Genomic DNA, 19,297 nt, shown 5'->3' with positions numbered 1-19,297 from the left:
AAGGTCCAGAAGACTGATAGAACACATTCAACCTAAGAGATGTATACATAATATCCATATTTGGTCTCTAACTAATCAAAATTTGTTTGGTACAATATCTTGGTTGCCAGATTGTGAAACCTCGTCAGATGAAAATATAGATGTATTTAGGATAAATTTCCATTAAGGATGTGTCCAATGGAGTATAAAAAAAAAACATGTCAACGTCTCTTTAGCACACCTCATACTTGTATTGGTTATATCACCTCTGTAAATGGCCTGTCCAGGAACCAAAAAAAAAAAAAAAAAAAAAAAAAAAGGGGAGGGCTAAATCTGCACCTCTGAACTTTCATTGGTACTACTAAGTGTACTATGAGTCACGTTTCTAAAAACCAGTGATTTGGATATATCAGACAAGCAAGTGGACTCAGGAAAGTCGGTTCTAGTGAAAGAACTACTTTGTCCATGAGTATGATGCAATATGTTTCGCCACTGATAGGGCTGGAATTTCTCGAACTCTTCTTGCAGAGACCAAGGCTCCCAATACCACTGTATTTAATATTGGGTGTTTTAATGAGAATTCAAAATTTCATCTCATCTCATCATAGAATCTAATTTTAAGGGATCTTTTCTTCCTTGAAATGGCTGTCAAATCTTTTGACTAGAGGTACATCTGCTAACCAGATATCTGAAAATTAGGGATGCACCGAAATGAAATTCTTGGCCTAAGCCGAAGCCGAATAATAATAAAATGTTTGGCCGAAGGCCGAATACCGAACGCGGTGTTTTGCATTTTTTCCATTTATTTTGCCAATTTTTTGTCCTCTCTCGTCTCTCTCTCTCTCTCTCTTGTCCTCTCTCTCTCTCTCTTGTCCTCTCATGTCTCTCTCTCTCCCTAAATGTTACTGTAGGGAATGGGATTCAGTGCACACTGCAGCCTTGTACCATAGGGTTAATGTTAGTGACACTGTAGGGATTGGGAAGGATGCTGGGAATGGAAATCAGGAAGCATACAGGCAGCCTTGTAAATTTTAATTGCAGATACAGGGCACTGGGCAGGTCAGGGTTAATGTGGTAACATCAATTACTCAGTGACAGTCAGTCAGTGTCAGTGTGGACTCGATCAGATTATACAGTGACAGACAGTCTCTCATAGTGGTGGTAGTAGGAGGCTGGAGGTGGACTAGTAGTAGCCTGGAAAGGAGCACAGCCACATACATACATTACTCACTCGTGCACTGCAGCCCGCCCCACACATTCAGTGAGTCTTACTCTCCTCCCTAGTTTTTTCAATGGCACATTCAGGAAGCCAATCACGCCGTGAGTAGCGGCACAGCGGAACCAATCAGGTGTGCAGGCACGCGTGATTGGTTCGCTGTGCAGCTAATCACAGCGTGATTGGCTTCCTGAATGTGCCATTGAAAAAACTAGGGAGGAGAGTAAGACTCACTGAATGTGTGGGGCGGGCTGCAGTGCACGAGTGAGTAATGTATGTATGCTCACCGCTGAAGTGTCCCGGCTTCCCCTGCCTAACACGGAAGTCTGTGAGTCCTCCTGTCCTCCGAGTCCCTTCCCCCTGCCTATGTAAATATTGTGACCTCGGCGATATGATTATTGCCTACGGCCACAGAACGATAGTCAATATCATATCGACTATCGTTCAGCCCTATTATTTGGCACAAAATTATTCGGCCTTTTGACTTATTCGGCCGAACACCGAAAGTGCTATTTTTTCTATTTTCGGCCGAATAATGTTCGGCCGCCGATTATTCGGTGCATCCCTACTGAAAATAAATAAATAATACAGCAGCTACTTGGATTTTTAGGTCCCTTTCACACATGCAGGCCGGCCCGTTCATTTAATCGGTTCAGTCACGTCAAAAATGGATGAAGTATTTCGTCAGTTTTTCCATTAGTGCTCATCCGTTTTTTTTTACATCCACTACCAATGCAAAAATGGATGAAAAACTGACCATTTGTCAGTTTACATTTGTTTTTTCGTCCAATTGTGTTTTTTTTTTTTTTTTTTTAAAAACTGAAGAAAAACAAACAGAGCTTTGATCAGTTTAAAAAACAAAAACAGATGACAGATGCAGATGTAAAAACTTTGAAAAGTGTTTTTGACTAAGAGGCCCCTTTTCTTAAGTGTCTACCAGAAGCCGTGCTGAAAGGGCTAGCTCCTTTAACGCTGGATGCCATACTTTTCCTTCATAGATTAAAGTGTTACTAAACCCACAACAGTAAAATCTGTCTGTATATGTAGAGTAGCATGCTTGTTACACTCACTGTGTAACTTAAGGGATTAATCCTTTGCATTGTGTAAAAAGGCTGTGAGATCCTTTATGCACAGATCCTCCCACTTCTACACGTTCACTCTGGGCAAGTCCAGAAAAGAACAGTAAGTGTAGTTGAGCTGCCCATGCTTAGGTTGATCTCTATTGCTGGAGAGAAAGCTTCCTGGTTTTAGCTGAGCTATTCAGGACACATGGTATTAAAATCACACATTTGGGTGTGTATACAGATCCTAAATGACAGCCCAGTCCCTTCCCCCTCCTTCATACCCAGTAACTAAAAATAGAACAGTGGTTGGGATGTCACATCTTGATTGATGGATGATTGATTATCCGCCTCCCACAAAAGCACGAGGACACAGGCTATAGTGGATTTCAAGAGGCAGTGATTCCATAAAGGAGATAACACCACTGTACATGTTTTTTGCAGTGTTCTTTATTGGACTTCTCAACAGCTTCAGTTACAGCCTGCAGATGTGCATATTGAGGTAATGGATATTTCTAAACTTTTAAAAATAAAATTTCCCAATTTCTAAATTCATAAATAATACAGACCATGCCAAAATGTGTTTGATTTTCTTTTTTTCATAATTTTGATTCTTTTTTCGCTCTGTGCCTTTACTTTTTTCTCTATCCCGTCATCCTCATCACACCTGGCACCCCACTGCAACCTTGCTAACAACCCACCCCGTCATCCTCATCACACCTGGCAACCCAATAATACCTTGCTAACACCCCACCCTCATCACACCTGGAACCCCACTAATACCTCAACACCCACCCCCTCATCACACCTGGCAACCCACTGCAACCTTCCTTAACCACTTTAGCCCCAGCCCTATTTCGGACACTTTTTGTTCACAAGATAAAACCAGTATTTTTTCCTAGAAAACTACTTAGAACCCCCAAACATTATATATATTTTTTTAGCAAAGACTCTGGAGAATAAAATGTCGGTCATTGCAAAATTTTTTGTCACGCGGTATTTGCGCAGCGGTCTTTAAAACGCCATTTTTTTGGAAAAAATTTGAAAAATCACATTTCACTGCATTTAAAAAATACTAAACAGTAAAGTTAGCCCATTTTTTTTGTATATTGTGAAAGATGATGTCACGCCGAGTAAATAGATACCAAACATGTTACGGTTTAAAATTGCGCCCCCCCCCGTGGGATGGCGACAAACTACGGTCAATAGAGATCTCAATCTGCGACGCTTTAAATTTATTTAACGGTTACCAGTTTAGAGTTAGAGTGTAGCTCTTTTTTTTAAATTATTGCCCACGCTCTGGCGATCGCGGCGATACCTCACATGTGTGGTTTGAACAGCGATTTCATTTGCGGCTCGACTTGCGTATACGTTTTTTTTTGTGCGCGAGCTAACGGTGACGGGGACGGCTAAATTTTTTTTTTTTTTTTTTTTTTTTATTTTTTCTTTTTTTTTAAACTTTATTACAGGTTTTTAAAAAAAATCTGATCACTTTTATTGCTGTCACAAGCAATGTAAACATCCCTGGTGACAGCAATATGTAGTGACAGGTACACTTTATGGAGGGATCGAGGGTCTAAAAGACCCTAGACCCCTCCACTACACTTCCCTGTATGCAAAACGCCGAAAACGGCATTTTTGCATACAGCCGTTTTTCAAATCTGCCGCCTTTTGCAGCACAGTAACCCGGAAGTGACGTCATGGACGCCGCCTCCGGGTTACGTCATCGGAGACCCGATCGATGCCGTTTCCGGCATTCATCGGGACTCCATCCAGCCGGCGGACGTGCCGGCTGGGTGCTCGGGGCTCCCGGTGGGACGGTAGCCCCGAGCAAAGCCGCGGAAGGCGGCGGGAGGGGGGGGACGTCCCCTCCCGCCCCCCCGGGTAACGATCGAGCGGCTCCCGAGCCGCATCGATCGTTACCGACGGAAAGCCGACCGTCGGCTTCAAACAACGGTACCGGGATGATGCCTCTAGCTAGAGGCATCATCCCGGTATAACCACTCAAAGTCAGCCGACGTAGAGGTTACGTGACTGGTAGTAAAGTGGTTAAAGTCCAACCACTGTCAGCCTCATCACACCTGGCAACCCGCTAATACCTCATTAACACCTCACCCCATGCCATCCTCCTCCTCACAACTGGCAACCCACCGCAACCTTGATAACACCCCAACCCTGTAATCCTGATCACACCTGCCAACCCACTAATACCTTACTAACACCCCACCCCCTGTCATCCCCCTATAACCCACCGATAGCTTCCAAACACCTGCCTTGAGAACCAGCTTATTTTAATGTTGAGAAGACAAAGTCTCCTCCCCACAAATGTGTAGTGGTGGGTAACGTGGTCTGTGGATGGGGCATATTGAAATTTGGAACATTATGTTAATAAAGATGCTACCCCAGGTGAATGATTAAGTGTTACTAAACCTTCAAAAGTAAAATCAGTCTGTATATATGCAGTAAAGCATGCTGGTTATACCCCTTAGGGTGGATTCTAAGGGGTTAATCCTCTGCATTGTGTAAAAAGACTGATCCTGTCTTCCTCTACAGACTCAAAAAAAAAAAAAAAAATTATATTTATATATATATATTTTATATATATATATATATATATATATATATATATATATATATATATACACACACACACACACACACACACACACACACACACGTGTGTGTGTGTGTGTGTGTGTGTGTGTGTGTGTGTGTGTGTGTGTGTGTGTGTGTGTGTGTGTGTGTGTGTGTGTGTGTGTGTGTGTGTGTGTGTGTGTGTGTGTGTGTGTGTGTGTGTGTGTGTGTGTGTGTGTGTGTGTGTGTGTGTGTGTGTGTGTGTGTGTGTGTGTGTGTGTGTGTGTGTGTGTGTGTGTGTGTGTGTATACACACGTGTGTGTGTGTGTGTGTGTGTGTGTGTGTACCAGAATGGTGCAGTGAGAAACACGTCGCTTTCTGGATCAGCAACAAGGCAAGCGGACGTGGTTCCACCCGCTATCCCAGGCCCATAGATGGGCAAGCAGAGCCTAGGATACATGGTGGAGGTACACGCGTGGGGGTGATTGCCATTACCAGGGGTGTGTGGAAGCAACCAAGGGCCCTTCTACAAACTGCTTCCATCTGATAGGCAGGAGTCAGCTTGTCAGATATACACACAGTCCCAGTGGTGCTAGCCACTGGAAATGTGTAACCCCCCCCCGTCAGGTCCATACAATGTATAGACCTGGCAGAGAAAGAGTTAAAGACCATGCTACACATATGGTAGCCAGCTTAAAACTGACTACACTGGATTCCCAAGCGAGTTTGAGCTAACTTTCCGTTTTTTTGATCCATGGGGGGGGGGGGGGGGTTTCGTCCTTAATAAGTCTGTAACCTCCATCCCTAAATGAGAAAATCGGTTTTCCTGGAAACCTTGGACAATGAGGCACTCAAACTAGAGCACGTCTCCCAAAGACCACTGTCTCTTTAAATCAAAGATTTGGAAGGAATACATTTTTTTCCAGTTCCTGACATTCTCTAAGGAGGTTTTCTTTAAGCATGGGATGAACTGGAAAGGTTTGTAATTGCTTCTCCTGTAAGCCTGCTGTATGTCAGGTCCATAAATATTGGGACATCGACACAATTCTAAACTTTTTGGCTCTATAATGGATTTGAAAAACAGACAAGATGTGCTTTAATTGTAGACTTTCAGCTTTAATTTGAGGGTATTTACATCCAAATCAGGTGAACGGTGTAGGAATTACAACAGTTTGTATATGTGCCTCCCACTTTTTAAAGGGACCAAAAGTAATGGGGCAGATTTAACAATCATACATCAAACTTTCACTTTTTAATACTTGGTTGCAAATCCTTTGCAGTCAATTACAGCCTGAAGTCAGGAACTCAGACATCACCAGACGCTGGGTTTCATCCCTGGTGATGCTCTGCCAGGCCTCTACTGCAACTGTCTTCAGTTCCTGCTTGTTCTTGGGGCATTTTCCCTTCAGTTTTGTCTTCAGCAAGTGAAATGCATGCTCAATCAGATTCAGGTCAGGTGATTGACTTGGCCATTGCATAACATTCCACTTCTTTCCCTTAAAAAACTCTTTGATTGCTTTCGCAGTATGCTTCAGGTCATTGTTCATCTGCACTGTGAAGCGCCATCCAATGAGTTCTGAACCATTTGGCTGAATATAAGCAGATAATATTGCCCGAAACACTTCAGAATTCATCCCGCTGCTTTTATCAGCAGTCATATCATCAATAAATACAAGAGAATCAGTTTCATTGGCAGCCATACATGCCCACGCCATGGCACTACCACCACCATGCTTCACTGATGAGGTGGTATGCTTTGGATCATGAGCAGTTCCTTTCCTTCTCCATACTCTTCTCTTCCCATCACTCTGGTACAAGTTGATCTTGGTCTCATCTGTCCATAGGATGTTGTTCCAGAACTGTGAAGGCTTTTTTAGATGTTGTTTGGCAAACTCTAATCTGGCCTTCCCGTTTTTGAGGCTCACCAATGTTTTACATCTTGTGGTGAACCCTCTGTATTCACTCTGGTGAAGTCTTCTCTTTATTGTTGACTTTGACACACATACACCTACCTCCTGGAGAGTGTTCTTGATCTGGCCAACTGTTGTGAAGGGCGTTTTCTTCATCAGGGAAAGAATTCTTCGATCATCCACCACAGTTGTTTTCCGTGGTCTTCCCGGTCTTTTGGTGTTGCTGAGCTCTCCGGTGCGTTCTTTATTTTTAAGGATGTTCCAAACAGTTGATTTTTCCACACCTAATGTTTTTGCTATCTCTCTGATGGGTTTGTCTTGTTTTTTTCAGCCTAATGATTGCTTGCTTCACCGATAGTGACAGCTCTTTGGATCCCATATTGAGAGTTGACAGCAACAGATTCCAAATGCAAATAGCACACTTGAAATGAACTCTGGACCTTTTATCTGCTCCTTGTAAATTGGATAATGAGGGAATAACACACACCTGGCCATGGAACCGCTGAGCAGCCAATCGTCCCATTACTTTTGGTCCCTAAAAAAGTGGGAGGCACATATACAAACTGTTGTAATTCCTACACCTTTCACCTGATTTGGATGTAAATACCCTCAAATTAAAGCTGAAAGTCGGCAGTTAAAGCACATCTTGTTTGTTTCAAATCCATTATAGAGCCAAAAAGATTAGAATTGTGTCGATGTCCCAATATTTATGGACCGGACTATATCTGACCATGTAAAGTCATAGGGTACTTTCACACTGCTCTGTAGCAAAATAGCAGTAAAAAGACATGCGTTTTACCACTATTTGCTGTGTTTCAGATGCGTTTGCTGTGCATTTCTGCTGCATTTTTTGGGTTGCCTGCACCTGTGAAAAGTGGACTTGACTCAAAAGCGTTTGACAAGATTTAATTTCAATGGAAATCTGCGTTTTTGGTGCAGCTTTTAAAACCGCACTAAAGATACAGCATGCAGGACTTTTCAAAATGCACTGCATCTGTAATGTAGCGGTGTGAAAAGTCCCATAGGATTTAAAAGGAAACATCTTTCTTGAGTTTTTCTTGCAAGGAAAAAAAACGCAGGAAAATCACATAAGTGTGAAAGGGCCCTTAAAGCGGAGTTCCAATCTAGAGAGGAAAAAAGAAGTATGTTAGCAGCTACAAATACTTTTAATATAAAAGGACAATTAACTGTCCAGGTATCTCAAGCCAATTCGTCCATCGGCTCTGGGTGCAGGCGCCAGCATTGCAAGCAAGGGAAACCGGAAGTGAAAACTTCAGGCTTCACAGCCGGTATCCTGCTGCGCTTTCTGAATGGTCCCTCCGTCTTCTGGGGTACACAGGTCCCAGAGGGGGGGGGGGTCCGGACGTGAGGTAGATCTCTGTGTGGGGATCTTACCAGGTAGTGGGAGCACTGCCTTAACCCTCTTGGGCATGTAGTTCACCAGAGCTTCACAGGTTGCCAATGGAGTCCTCTCCCACTCCTCCACGACAACATCACGGAGCTGGTGGATGTTAGAGACCTTGCGCTCCTTCTACCTTCTGTTGGAGGATGTCCTACAGATGCTCAATAGGGTTTAGGTCTGGAGACATGCTTGGCCAGTCCATTACATTTACCCGCAGCTTCTTTAGCAAGGCAGTGATCGTCTAGGAGGTGTGTTTGGGGTTGTTATCATATTGGAATACTGCCCTGCGGCCCACTCTCCGAAGGGAGGGGATCATGCTCTGCTTCAGTATGTCACAGTACATGTTGGCATTCATGGTTCCCTCAATGAACTGTAGCTTCCCAGTGCTGGCAGCACTCATGCAGCCCCAGACCATGACACTCCCACCACCATGGTTGACTGTAGGCAAGACACTCTTGTCTTTGTACTCCTCACCTGGTTGCAACCACACACGCTTGACATCATCTGAACCAAATAAGTTTATCTTGGTCTCATCAGATCACAGGACATGGTTCCAGTAATCCATGTCCTTAGTCTGCTTGTCTTCAGCAAACTGTTTGCGGGCTTTCTTGGGCATTATCTTCAGACAATGCTTCCTTCTGGGGCGACAGCCATGCAGATCAATTTGATGCAGTGTGTGGCGTATGGTCTGAGCACTGACAGGCTGACCCCCCCCCCACCCCTTCAACCTCTGCAGCAATGCTGGCAGCACTCAAATGTCTATTTCCCAAAGACAATCTCTGGTTATGACACTGAGCACGTGCACTCAAACTTCTTTGGTCAACCATGGCGAGGTCTGTTCTGAGTGGAATCTGTCCTATTAAACCGCTTTATGGTCTTGGCCCCCGTGCTTCAGCTCAGTTTCAGGGTCTTGGCTAACTTCTTATAGCCTAGGCCATCTTTATGTAGAGCAACAATTTTTTTTACAGATTTTTAGAGAGTTCTTTGCCATGAGGTGCCATGTTGAACTTCCAGTGACCAGTATGAGAGAGTGAGAGAGATAACACCAAAGTTAACACACCTGCTCCCCATTTACATTTAAGACCTTATAATACTAATGAGTCAGATGACATCCAGGAGGGAAAATTGCTAATTGGGCCCAATTTGGACATTTTCACTTAGGGGTGTACTCACTTTTGTTGCCAGCAGTTTAGACATTAATGGCTGTGTGGTGAGTTATTTTGAGTGGAAAGTAAATTTACACTGTTATATACAAGCTGTACACTCACTACTTTACATTGTAGCAAAATGTCATTTCTTCAGTGTTGTCACATAAAAAGATATAATAAAATATTTACAAAAATGTGAGGGGTGTACTCACTTTTATGAGATACCGTGTATAATAGAGATTTTATATATCTATCACACATAAAACACAATGTATTATATATACACATCATATATACACATACAGTATACTAAAATTTCTTTATAAAATAAAAAGCACAGGATGGGCAAGTTTTTAAACATTAGCTGTCATTTTCAGATGCACTAGTTCCTTTGATTTGTGTAATCTTCTATTAATTTCAATGCAACATATACAATTATATTTGTTTCATAAGGAAAGTGGAGGACAGTTTGGGAAAATGACAGTACTGATCAGCTGTACATATTACCTACACTAAATCTTCACACAATGAATGAAAGCTCCATGAATAGCAACAGATCAGAGGTCAGCTGTTGTCTTGTCCAACACATGAACTCTGAAGAAACCTTTCAGGAGTTCCCATCTCTGACACTGATCAGCCAAAAGAGAGGGGGGGGGGGGTCGAAGTGAAAGGACACAGAGCTAACAACACAGTACATGAGAACCCCTTCAGGGGAAGAACTGAAATGACAGAACCAAAGACGGACAGAAATACACAGATCCCAAAAGACATGAAAGCACAGCACAATGCATTTCTCTCACACAGGTGATATAATAATAAACAATACGAGCTTGGCCCAAAGAATGCAGCCCACCCCACATCAGAATGGCATTAACAAAGGGCACCAAGGAATCAACTGCTGCGTAATAAACAACCATAACCTGGCATATCTCTCATCACCGAGACCTAATAGAGACGATGAGCATTTATTTTCTAAACAGGTAGACCAATATAAAATCTCATCTGCTGTTCAGTCTGCAGAAACACTCCAGTATGCTTGTAGAAGCTTTCGGAAATCATTGTCAATGGTATTCTCTCTGCATTTTTCAGCCATGTGTTTCACATTCACTGAATGAATGGCAGTAACAGCAAAGACACTCGTTCTCCTAAATGATTGGACTGTATATACGTTCACCATTATGATCCATATACATTTAAGTGGCAGGTTATTGCAGCATAAAAACAGAGAAGGAATTTATGAAAAGGAATGTAGAAGCCCACCTCGTGTCTGCGTGACATGAAAAGGGCAGCAAGAAATGAGCACACACTGCTGCCAAAGCCTAACAGAGGTGTTCTCCCGGGGCATTTAATAACACCCTATAGAGACCAATTTATATTCGCTCAAGGAAAATAAAAACAGTAAAATTAGAGAAGGCAAACAGAAACAGATTTATCAAAACTGGAGCTGCTACCCATCGTTGCACCACAGGAGTTTTTCACAAATACAACAAGAAAACATACTGGTCAATACAAGATTTCCAATCCTGCTTAAGGAACTTCTCTGTGTATTTTTTTTTCCCTCAATCCCCTCTTAGCTTTTTTTCCATGGTATCCACAAAAACATTCACACGCACCTAGCAAAACCAGTGATTTTCTATTGTGGTTTGGCACTGCACACCAGGTGCTATGCCACCATCATCCTCTTGGATGTCATCAGGAGCCAAGTACCCAAATGACAGACCTTAGAGAGTATGGATCATCCTGGACCAGGAAAAGACAGCTGGCTCCTGATGACATACCATGCCACCTTTCCCTGTATATTGCCATGAAGCCTCCTCATGTGGGTATACAAGGGGCTTCTTATATGCGAGATCCCCAGAAGTGAGGGGCCTGTACAACATGAAAAAATAATGTACATTTTGTGTGTGTGTGTGTGGGGGGGGGGGGGAGAGGGTGCACAAAGTTTTCATTGATCAAGTCCACATATTTCTTATGAAAACTGGAGCCATGAAAAACAGCTATTACAAAAAAAAAAAAAAACTGATACCCCTCCATTTCAATCAATCAGGTGTCAAATGAAAAACCAAATCTGAACGCTGACTGGCTGGTTGCTAGGAGTAGCAGTTGTGCTTTAGATCTAGGTTTAATGAACTATTAGACCTTGCCTCTGCAGAGGCCATTCCATTACGGAAATATTCAGTAATGGGGGTGGCCCCAGTGCAGGCATGGAGCAAATGTTGTAATAGGGGGACCCAGTGCTCAGATATGGGGGAGGGGTGTGCCACTGCTTAGTATAGGTGGAACCCCAGCGCTCGGCAATTGCACTCACATTGGAGGGGGGAGGTGTACGTGAATGGCAATTGAAGGGGGGCAGCACTCGCCATTGGAAGAAGGGAAGTGCCAGTGCTCGTCAACTGAAAGTGGGGGGGGGGGGGGGGAACAGTGCTCGCCACTGGAAGTAGAAGGGGGAGTGCTAGTGCTCGGCAATTGAAAGAGGGGTCCCAACGCCAGTCAATAAAAGGGAGGGGAGCGGCTGGCAATGGATGGAAGTGGAGGTCCCAGCGCTTGAAAATGGAAGGGGGGAGGAATTTCAGCGCTCGACAACGGAAAAGGGGGGGTCTCAGCGCTCGGCAATGGAAAAGGTGGGGGTCCCAGCGCTCAGCAATGGAAAAGGTGGGGGGTCCCAGCGCTCGGCAATGGAAAAGGTGGGGGTCCCAGCTCTCGGGGGGGTCCCAGCGCTCGGCAATGGAAAAGGTGGAAGTCCCAGCGCTCGGCAATGGAAAAGGTGGAAGTCCCAGCGCTCGGCAATGGAAAAGGTGGAAGTCCCAGCGCTCGGCAATGGAAAAGGTGGGGGGTCCCAGCGCTCGGCAATGGAAAAGGTGGGGGGTCCCAGCGCTCGGCAATGGAAAAGGTGGGGGGTCCCAGCGCTCGGCAATGGAAAAGGTGGGGGGTCCCAGCGCTCGGCAATGGAAAAGGTGGGGGCCCCAGCGCTCGGCAATGGAAAAGGTGGGGGCCCCAGCGCTCGGCAATGGAAAAGGTGGGGGCCCCAGCGCTCGGCAATGGAAAAGGTGGGGGGTCCAAGCGCTCGGCAATGGAAAGGTGGGGGTCAAGAAGAAGAAGAAAAAAAAAAGCTAAGACACTAAAAAAAAAAAAACTGCAGCAGATGCAGAACTGCCGCCCATAGCAACCAATGTCTCCATCACAAACCTGGCTGGTTGCTATGGGGAACAACAGGAGCACAGCGCCCCCTCCCTGTGAACACTGGTCACCACATTCTCCAGAACACCCTGCGCTGTACCTGTGGGGGTACAGGAGACCCCAATGTGATAAAAGACCCCTCCAATATAAACCGTGGCAGTGGTGACCATGACAACCATATTCCCCGGTTGCTATGGGTAGCCCCCCTCCCGCCGCACAGTTCTGTGGAGGAATGCATTGTGCTCTATAACGGGGCTCAGGGAAGGGTGATGTGTGGCCGGCTGTGTGTACAGCAGAGGATGGGGTCACTGCTCCATAGAGAGCTGGGCCGGCTACATAGGAGCGATCCCCTCCGGGCTCCCCAGCCTTGGCAATGACAGAGAGCTCCGGACACAGGCAGGCTGAGGGGCCGCTCCCCCCGGGGTCCCTCTTCACCAGGAAAACCCGGAGGCCGCCCGGCTGCTGATGCCTCTCACCTTCTCTCAACAGCAGGCGTCAGTCGCGCTCTCTTGTAGTCCGCACCGGCTCTTCCCCGCCCGTGACACCCGCACCGTGTCGCCTTCCCCGAGCTTCAAAATGGCGCCAATTTGTCACCAGCGGCTCCAATGGAAGCGGCTGTGGGAACAGCGAGACCTGCTGCACAGAACGGGCGAGGAGCGCCACCGTGCGGCCAGCAGTGCGAGAGCCAGGCCACGCCTCTCGGTGACATCACCTGCTGATAGGCAGCCCCTCTACGACCTCCGGAGAATAGGGACAGCGGAGGAGCCACAGAGACTGCTCCTGCCTGCCACTCATACCTGTTCTCTGCACTGCTAAACCTATCATAAAGGTTTTCTCCTGCTGAGGGGGGATATGAGAGACTTTACCCTGCAGAGGGGGGATATGAGAGGCTATGCCCTGCACAGGGGGGGGGGGGGGTATGAGAGACTTTTTGCTGCAGAGGGGGGGATATGAGAGACTATGCACTGCAAAGGGGGGATATGAGAGACTTTGCACTGCAGAGGGGGGGGGGGGGGGATATGAGAGACTATGCCCTGCTGAGGGGGGATATGAGAGACTATGCCATGCAGAGGGGGAATTTGAGAGACTATGCCCTTAGAGGGGGGATATGAGAGACTATGCCCTGCAGAGGGGGGGGGGGGATATGAGAGACTATGCCCTGCAGAAGGGGGGGGGGTTATGAGAGACTTTGCACTGCAGAGGGGGCATAAGAGAGACTTTGCACTGCAGAGGGGAAATATGAGACACTATGCCCTTAAGAGGGGGAATATGAGAGACTATGCCCTGCAGAGGGGGAATATGAGAGGCTATGCCCTGCACAGGGGGGTATGAGAGACTTTTTGCTGCAGATGGAGGATATGAGAGACTTTGCGCTGCAGAGGGGGGATATGAGAGACTATGCCCTGCAGAGGGGGGATATGAGAGACTTTGCGCTGCAGAGGGGGGATATGAGAGACTATGCACTGCAGAGGGGGGATATGAGAGACTATGCACTGCAGAGGGGGAATATGAGAGGCTATGCCCTGCACAGGGGGGTATGAGAGACTTTTTGCTGCAGATGGAGGATATGAGAGACTTTGCGCTGCAGAGGGGGGGGGGATATGAGAGACTATGCCCTGCAGAGGGGGGATATGAGAGACTTTGCGCTGCAGAGGGGGGATATGAGAGACTATGCACTGCAGAGGGGGAATATGAGAGGCTATGCCCTGCACAGGGGGGTATGAGAGACTTTTTGCTGCAGATGGAGGATATGAGAGACTTTGCGCTGCAGAGGGGGGATATGAGAGACTTTGCGCTGCAGAGGGGGGGGGGGATATGAGAGACTATGCCCTGCAGAGGGGGGATATGAGAGACTTTGCGCTGCAGAGGGGGGATATGAGAGACTATGCACTGCAGAGGGGGAATATGAGAGGCTATGCCCTGCACAGGGGGGTATGAGAGACTTTTTGCTGCAGATGGAGGATATGAGAGACTTTGCGCTGCAGAGGGGGGATATGAGAGACTTTGCGCTGCAGAGGGGGGGGGGGGATATGAGAGACTATGCCCTGCAGAGGGGGGATATGAGAGACTTTGCGCTGCAGAGGGGGGATATGAGAGACTATGCCCTGCAGAGGGGGAATATGAGAGGCTATGCCCTGCACAGGGGGGTATGAGAGACTTTTTGCTGCAGATGGAGGATATGAGAGACTTTGCGCTGCAGAGGGGGGATATGAGAGACTTTGCGCTGCAGAGGGGGGGGGGATATGAGAGACTATGCCCTGCAGAGGGGGGATATGAGAGACTATGCCCTGCAGAAGGGGAGGGGAGGGTTATGAGAGACTTTGCACTGCAGAGGGGGCATAAGAGAGACTTTGCACTGCAGAGGGGGGATATGAGAGACTATGCCCTGCAGAGGGGGGATATGAGAGATTATGCCCTGCAGAAGGGGGATATGAGAGACTATGCCCTGCAGAGAGGGGATATGAGAGACTATGCCCTGCAGAAGGGGGGGGGGGGTTATGAGAGACTTTGCACTGCAGAGGGGGCATAAGAGAGACTTTGCACTGCAGAGGGGGGATATGAGAGACTATGCCTTGCAGAGGGGGGATATGAGAGACAATGTCCTGCAGAGGGGAAATATGAGACACTATGCCCTTAAGAGGGGGAATATGAGAGACTATGCCCTGCAGAGGGGGGATATGATAGACTATACCCTGCAGAGGGGGAATATGAGAGGCTATGCCCTGCACAGGGGGGTATGAGAGACTTTTTGCTGCAGATGGAGGATATGAGAGACTTTGCGCTGCAGAGGGGGGATATGAGAGACTTTGCGCTGCAGAGGGGGGATATGAGAGACTTTGCGCTGCAGAGGGGGGATATGAGAGACTATGCACTGCAGAGGGGGGATATGAGAGACTATGCACTGCAGAGGGGGGATATGAGAGGCTATGCACTGGGAAGGGGGGATATGAGAGACTATGCCCTGCAGAGGGGGAATATGAGAGACTATGCACTGCAGAGGGGGGGGGGGGGTATGAGAGACTTTGCACTGCAGAGGGGGGGTACGAGAGGCTATGCACTGCAGAGGGGGGGATATGAGAGACTTTGCACTGCAGAGGGGGGGTACGAGAGGCTATGCCCTGCAGAGATGTGATATGAGAGACTATGCCATGCAGAGGGTAAATATGAGAGACTATGCCCTGCAGAGGGGGGATATGAGAGACTATGCACTGCAGAGGGGGGATATGAGAGACTTTGCGCTGCAGAGGGGGGTGCGAGAGGCTATGCCCTGCAGAGGGGTGATATGAGAGACTTTGCACTGCAGAGGGGGGGGGGGGGGTATGAGAGACTATGCCCTGCAGAGGGTGGGATATGAGAGACTATGCCCTGCTGAGGGGGGATATGAGAGACTATGCCATGCAGAGGGGGAATATGAGAGACTATGCCCTGCAGAGGGGGGGGGTATGAGAGACTTTGCCCTGCAGAGGTGGGATAAGAGAGACTTTGCACTGCAGAGGGGGGATATGAGAGACTATGCCTGGCAGAGGGGGGATATGAGAGACTATACCCTGCAGAGGGGGGATTTGAGAGACTATGCCCTGCAGAGGGGAAATATGAGAGGCTATGCCCTGCAGAGGGGGAATATGAGAGACTATGCCCTGCAGAGGGGGGATATGAGAAGCTATGCCCTGCAGAGGGGGGATATGAGAGACTATGCCCTGCAGAGGGGGAATATGAGAGGCTATGCCCTGCACAGGGGGGGTATGAGAGACTTTTTGCTGCAGAGGGGAGATATGAGAGACTATGCCCTGCAGAGGGGGGATATGAGAGATTATGCCCTGCAGAAGGGGGATATGAGAGACAATGCCCTGCTGAGGGGGGATATGAGAGACTATGCCCTGCAGAAGGGGGAATATGAGAGACTATGCACTGCAGAGGGGGGATATGAGAGACTTTGCGCTGCAGAGGGGGGATATGAGACACTATGCCCTGCAGAGGGGTAATATGAGAGACTATGCCCTGCAGAGGGGGAATATGAGAGACTATGCCCTGCAGAGGGGGGATATGAGGGACTATGCACTGCAGAGGGGGGATATGAGAGACTATGCCCTGCAGAGGGTGGGATATGAAAGACTATGCCCTGCAGAGAGGGGATATGAGAGACTATGCCCTGCAGAGGGGGAATATGAGAGACTATGCCCTGCAGAGGGGGGTTATGAGAGACTTTGCACTGCAGAGGGGGGATATGAGAGACTATGCACTGCAGAGGGGGGATATGAGAGACTATGCCTTGCAGAGGGGGAATATGAGAGACTATGCCCTACAGAGGGGGGCTTTGAGAGACTATGCCCTGCAGAAGGGGGAATATGAGAGACTATGCACTGCAGAGGGGGGATATGAGACACTATGCCCTGCAGAGGGGTAATATGAGAGACTATGCCCCGCAGAGGGGGGATATGAGAGACTATGCCCTGCAGAGGGGGGATATGAGAGACTATGCCCTGCAGAAGGGGGAAAATGAGAGACTATGCGCTGCAGAGGGGGGATATGAGACACTATGCCCTGCAGAGGGGTAATATGAGAGACTATGCCCTGCAGAGGGGGAATATGAGAGACTATGCCCCGCAGAGGGGGGGTATGAGAGACTAAGTCCTGCAGAGGGGGAATATAACAGATTATGCCCTGCAGAGGGGGGATATGAGAGACTATGCCCTGCAGAGGGGGGATATGAGAGACTATGTCCTGCAGAGGGGAAATATGAGAGACTATGCCCTGTAGAGGGGGGGGGTATGAGAGACTTTGCACTGCAGAGGGGGGATATGAGAGACTATGCCTTGCAGAGGGGGAATATGAGAGACTATGCCCTGCAGAGGGGGGATATGAGAGACTATGCCCTGCAGAGGGGAAATATGAGAGGCTATGCCCTGCAGAGGGGGGATATGAGAGACTATGCACTGCAGAGGGGGGATATGAGAGGCTATGCCCTGCAGAGGGGGGTATGAGAGACTATGCACTGCAGAGGGGGGATATGAGAGACTTTGCGCTGCAGAGGGGGGATATGAGAGACTATGCCCTGCAGAGGGGGTATATTAGAGACTATGCCCTGCTGAGGGGGGATATGAGAGACTATGCCCTGCAGAGGGGGGATATAAGGGACTATGCACTGCAGAGGGGGGATATGAGAGGCTATGCACTGCAGAGGGGGGATACGAGAGGCTATGCCCTGCAGAGGGGGGATATGAGAGACTATGCCCTGCAGAGGGGGAATATGAGAGACTATGCCCTGCAGAGGGGGAATATGAGAGACTATGCCCTGCAGAGGGGGAATATGAGAGGCTATGCCCTGCAGAGGGGGAATATGAGATGCTATGCCCTGCAGAGGGGGGATATGAGAGACTATGCCCTACAGAGGGGGAATATGAGAGGCTATGCCCTGCACAGGGGGGGTATAAGAGACTTTTCACTGCAGAGGTGGGATATGAGAGGCTATGCCCTGCAGAGGGGGGATATGAGAGACTTTGCACTGCAGAGGGGGGATATGAGAGACTATGTCCTTCAGAGGGGGAATATGAGAGACTATGCCCTACAGAGGGGGGGGGGGGGGTATGAGAGACTTTGCACTGCAGAGGGGGGATATGAGAGACTTTGCACTGCAGAGGGTGGGATATTAAAGACTATGCCCTGCACAGGGGGGATATGAGAAACTATGCCCTGCAGAGGGGGAATATGAGAGACTATGCCCTGCAGAGGGGGGTTATGAGAGACTTTGCACTGCAGAGGGGGGATATGAGAGACTATGCACTGCAGAGGGGGGATATGAGAGACTATGCCTTGCAGAGGGGGAATATGAGAGACTATGCCCTGCAGAGGGGGGATATGAGAGACTATGCACTGCAGAGGGGGAATATGAGAGACTATGCCCTGCAGAGGGTGAATATGAGAGACTATGCCCTGTAAAAGGGGGATATGAGAGACTTTGCACTGCAGAGGGGGGGGGGTATGAGAGACTATGCCCTGCAGAGGGTGGGATATGAGAGACTATGCCCTGCTGAGGGGGATATGAGAGACTATGCCATGCAGAGGGGGAATATGAGAGACTATGCCCTGCAGAGGGGGGGGGGGGTTATGAGAGACTTTGCACTGCAGAGGGGGGATAAGAGAGACTTTGCACTGCAGAGGGGGGATATGAGAGACTATGCCTTGCAGAGGGGGGATATGAGAGACTATGTCCTGCAGAGGGGGGATTTGAGAGACTATGCCCTGCAGAGGGGAAATATGAGAGGCTATGCCCTGCAGAGGGGGTATATGAGAGACTATGCCCTGCAGAGGGGGAATATGAGAGACTATGCCCTGCAGAGGGGGGATATGAGAGGCTATGCCCTGCAGAGGGGGGATATGATAGACTATACCCTGCAGAGGGGGAATATGAGAGGCTATGCCCTGCACAGGGGGGGTATGAGAGACTTTTTGCTGCAGATGGGGGATATGAGAGGCTATGCCCTGCAGAGGGGGGATATGAAAGACTATGCACTGCAGAGGGGGGATATGAGAGACTTTGCGCTACAGAGGGGGATATGAGAGACTATGCCCTGCAGAGGGGGGATATGAGAGATTATGCCCTGCAGAAGGGGGATATGAGAGACTATGCCCTGCAGAGGGGGGATATGAGAGACTATGCCCTGCAGAAGGGGGAATATGAGAGACTATGCACTGCAGAGGGGGGATATGAGACACTATGCCCTGCAGAGGGGTAATATGAGAGACTATGCCCTGCAGAGGGGGAATATGAGAGACTATGCCCCGCAGAGGGGGGATATGAGAGACTATCTCCTGCAGAGGGGGGATATGAG

General features: G+C 48.2%; 1 protein-coding gene across 1 annotated transcript in view; it reads right to left on the bottom strand.

Annotated features, from left to right (window-relative positions):
- PDS5B (PDS5 cohesin associated factor B) overlaps window positions 1–13,113 on the bottom strand; it is a 354,701-nt gene extending 341,588 nt beyond the window's left edge. The window contains exon 1 of the mRNA XM_082246014.1: window positions 12,944–13,113. The gene's annotated coding sequence lies outside the window, so the exon portion shown is untranslated. The remainder of the gene's footprint in view (window positions 1–12,943) is intronic.
- Between the last annotated feature and the right edge of the window lie 6,184 nt (window positions 13,114–19,297).

Source organism: Pelophylax lessonae (genome assembly GCF_965119305.1).
Source record: "Pelophylax lessonae genome assembly, chromosome: 2".
NCBI lineage: Eukaryota > Metazoa > Chordata > Amphibia > Anura > Ranidae > Pelophylax > Pelophylax lessonae.
This window is presented reverse-complemented; position numbering and strand designations above follow the sequence as displayed.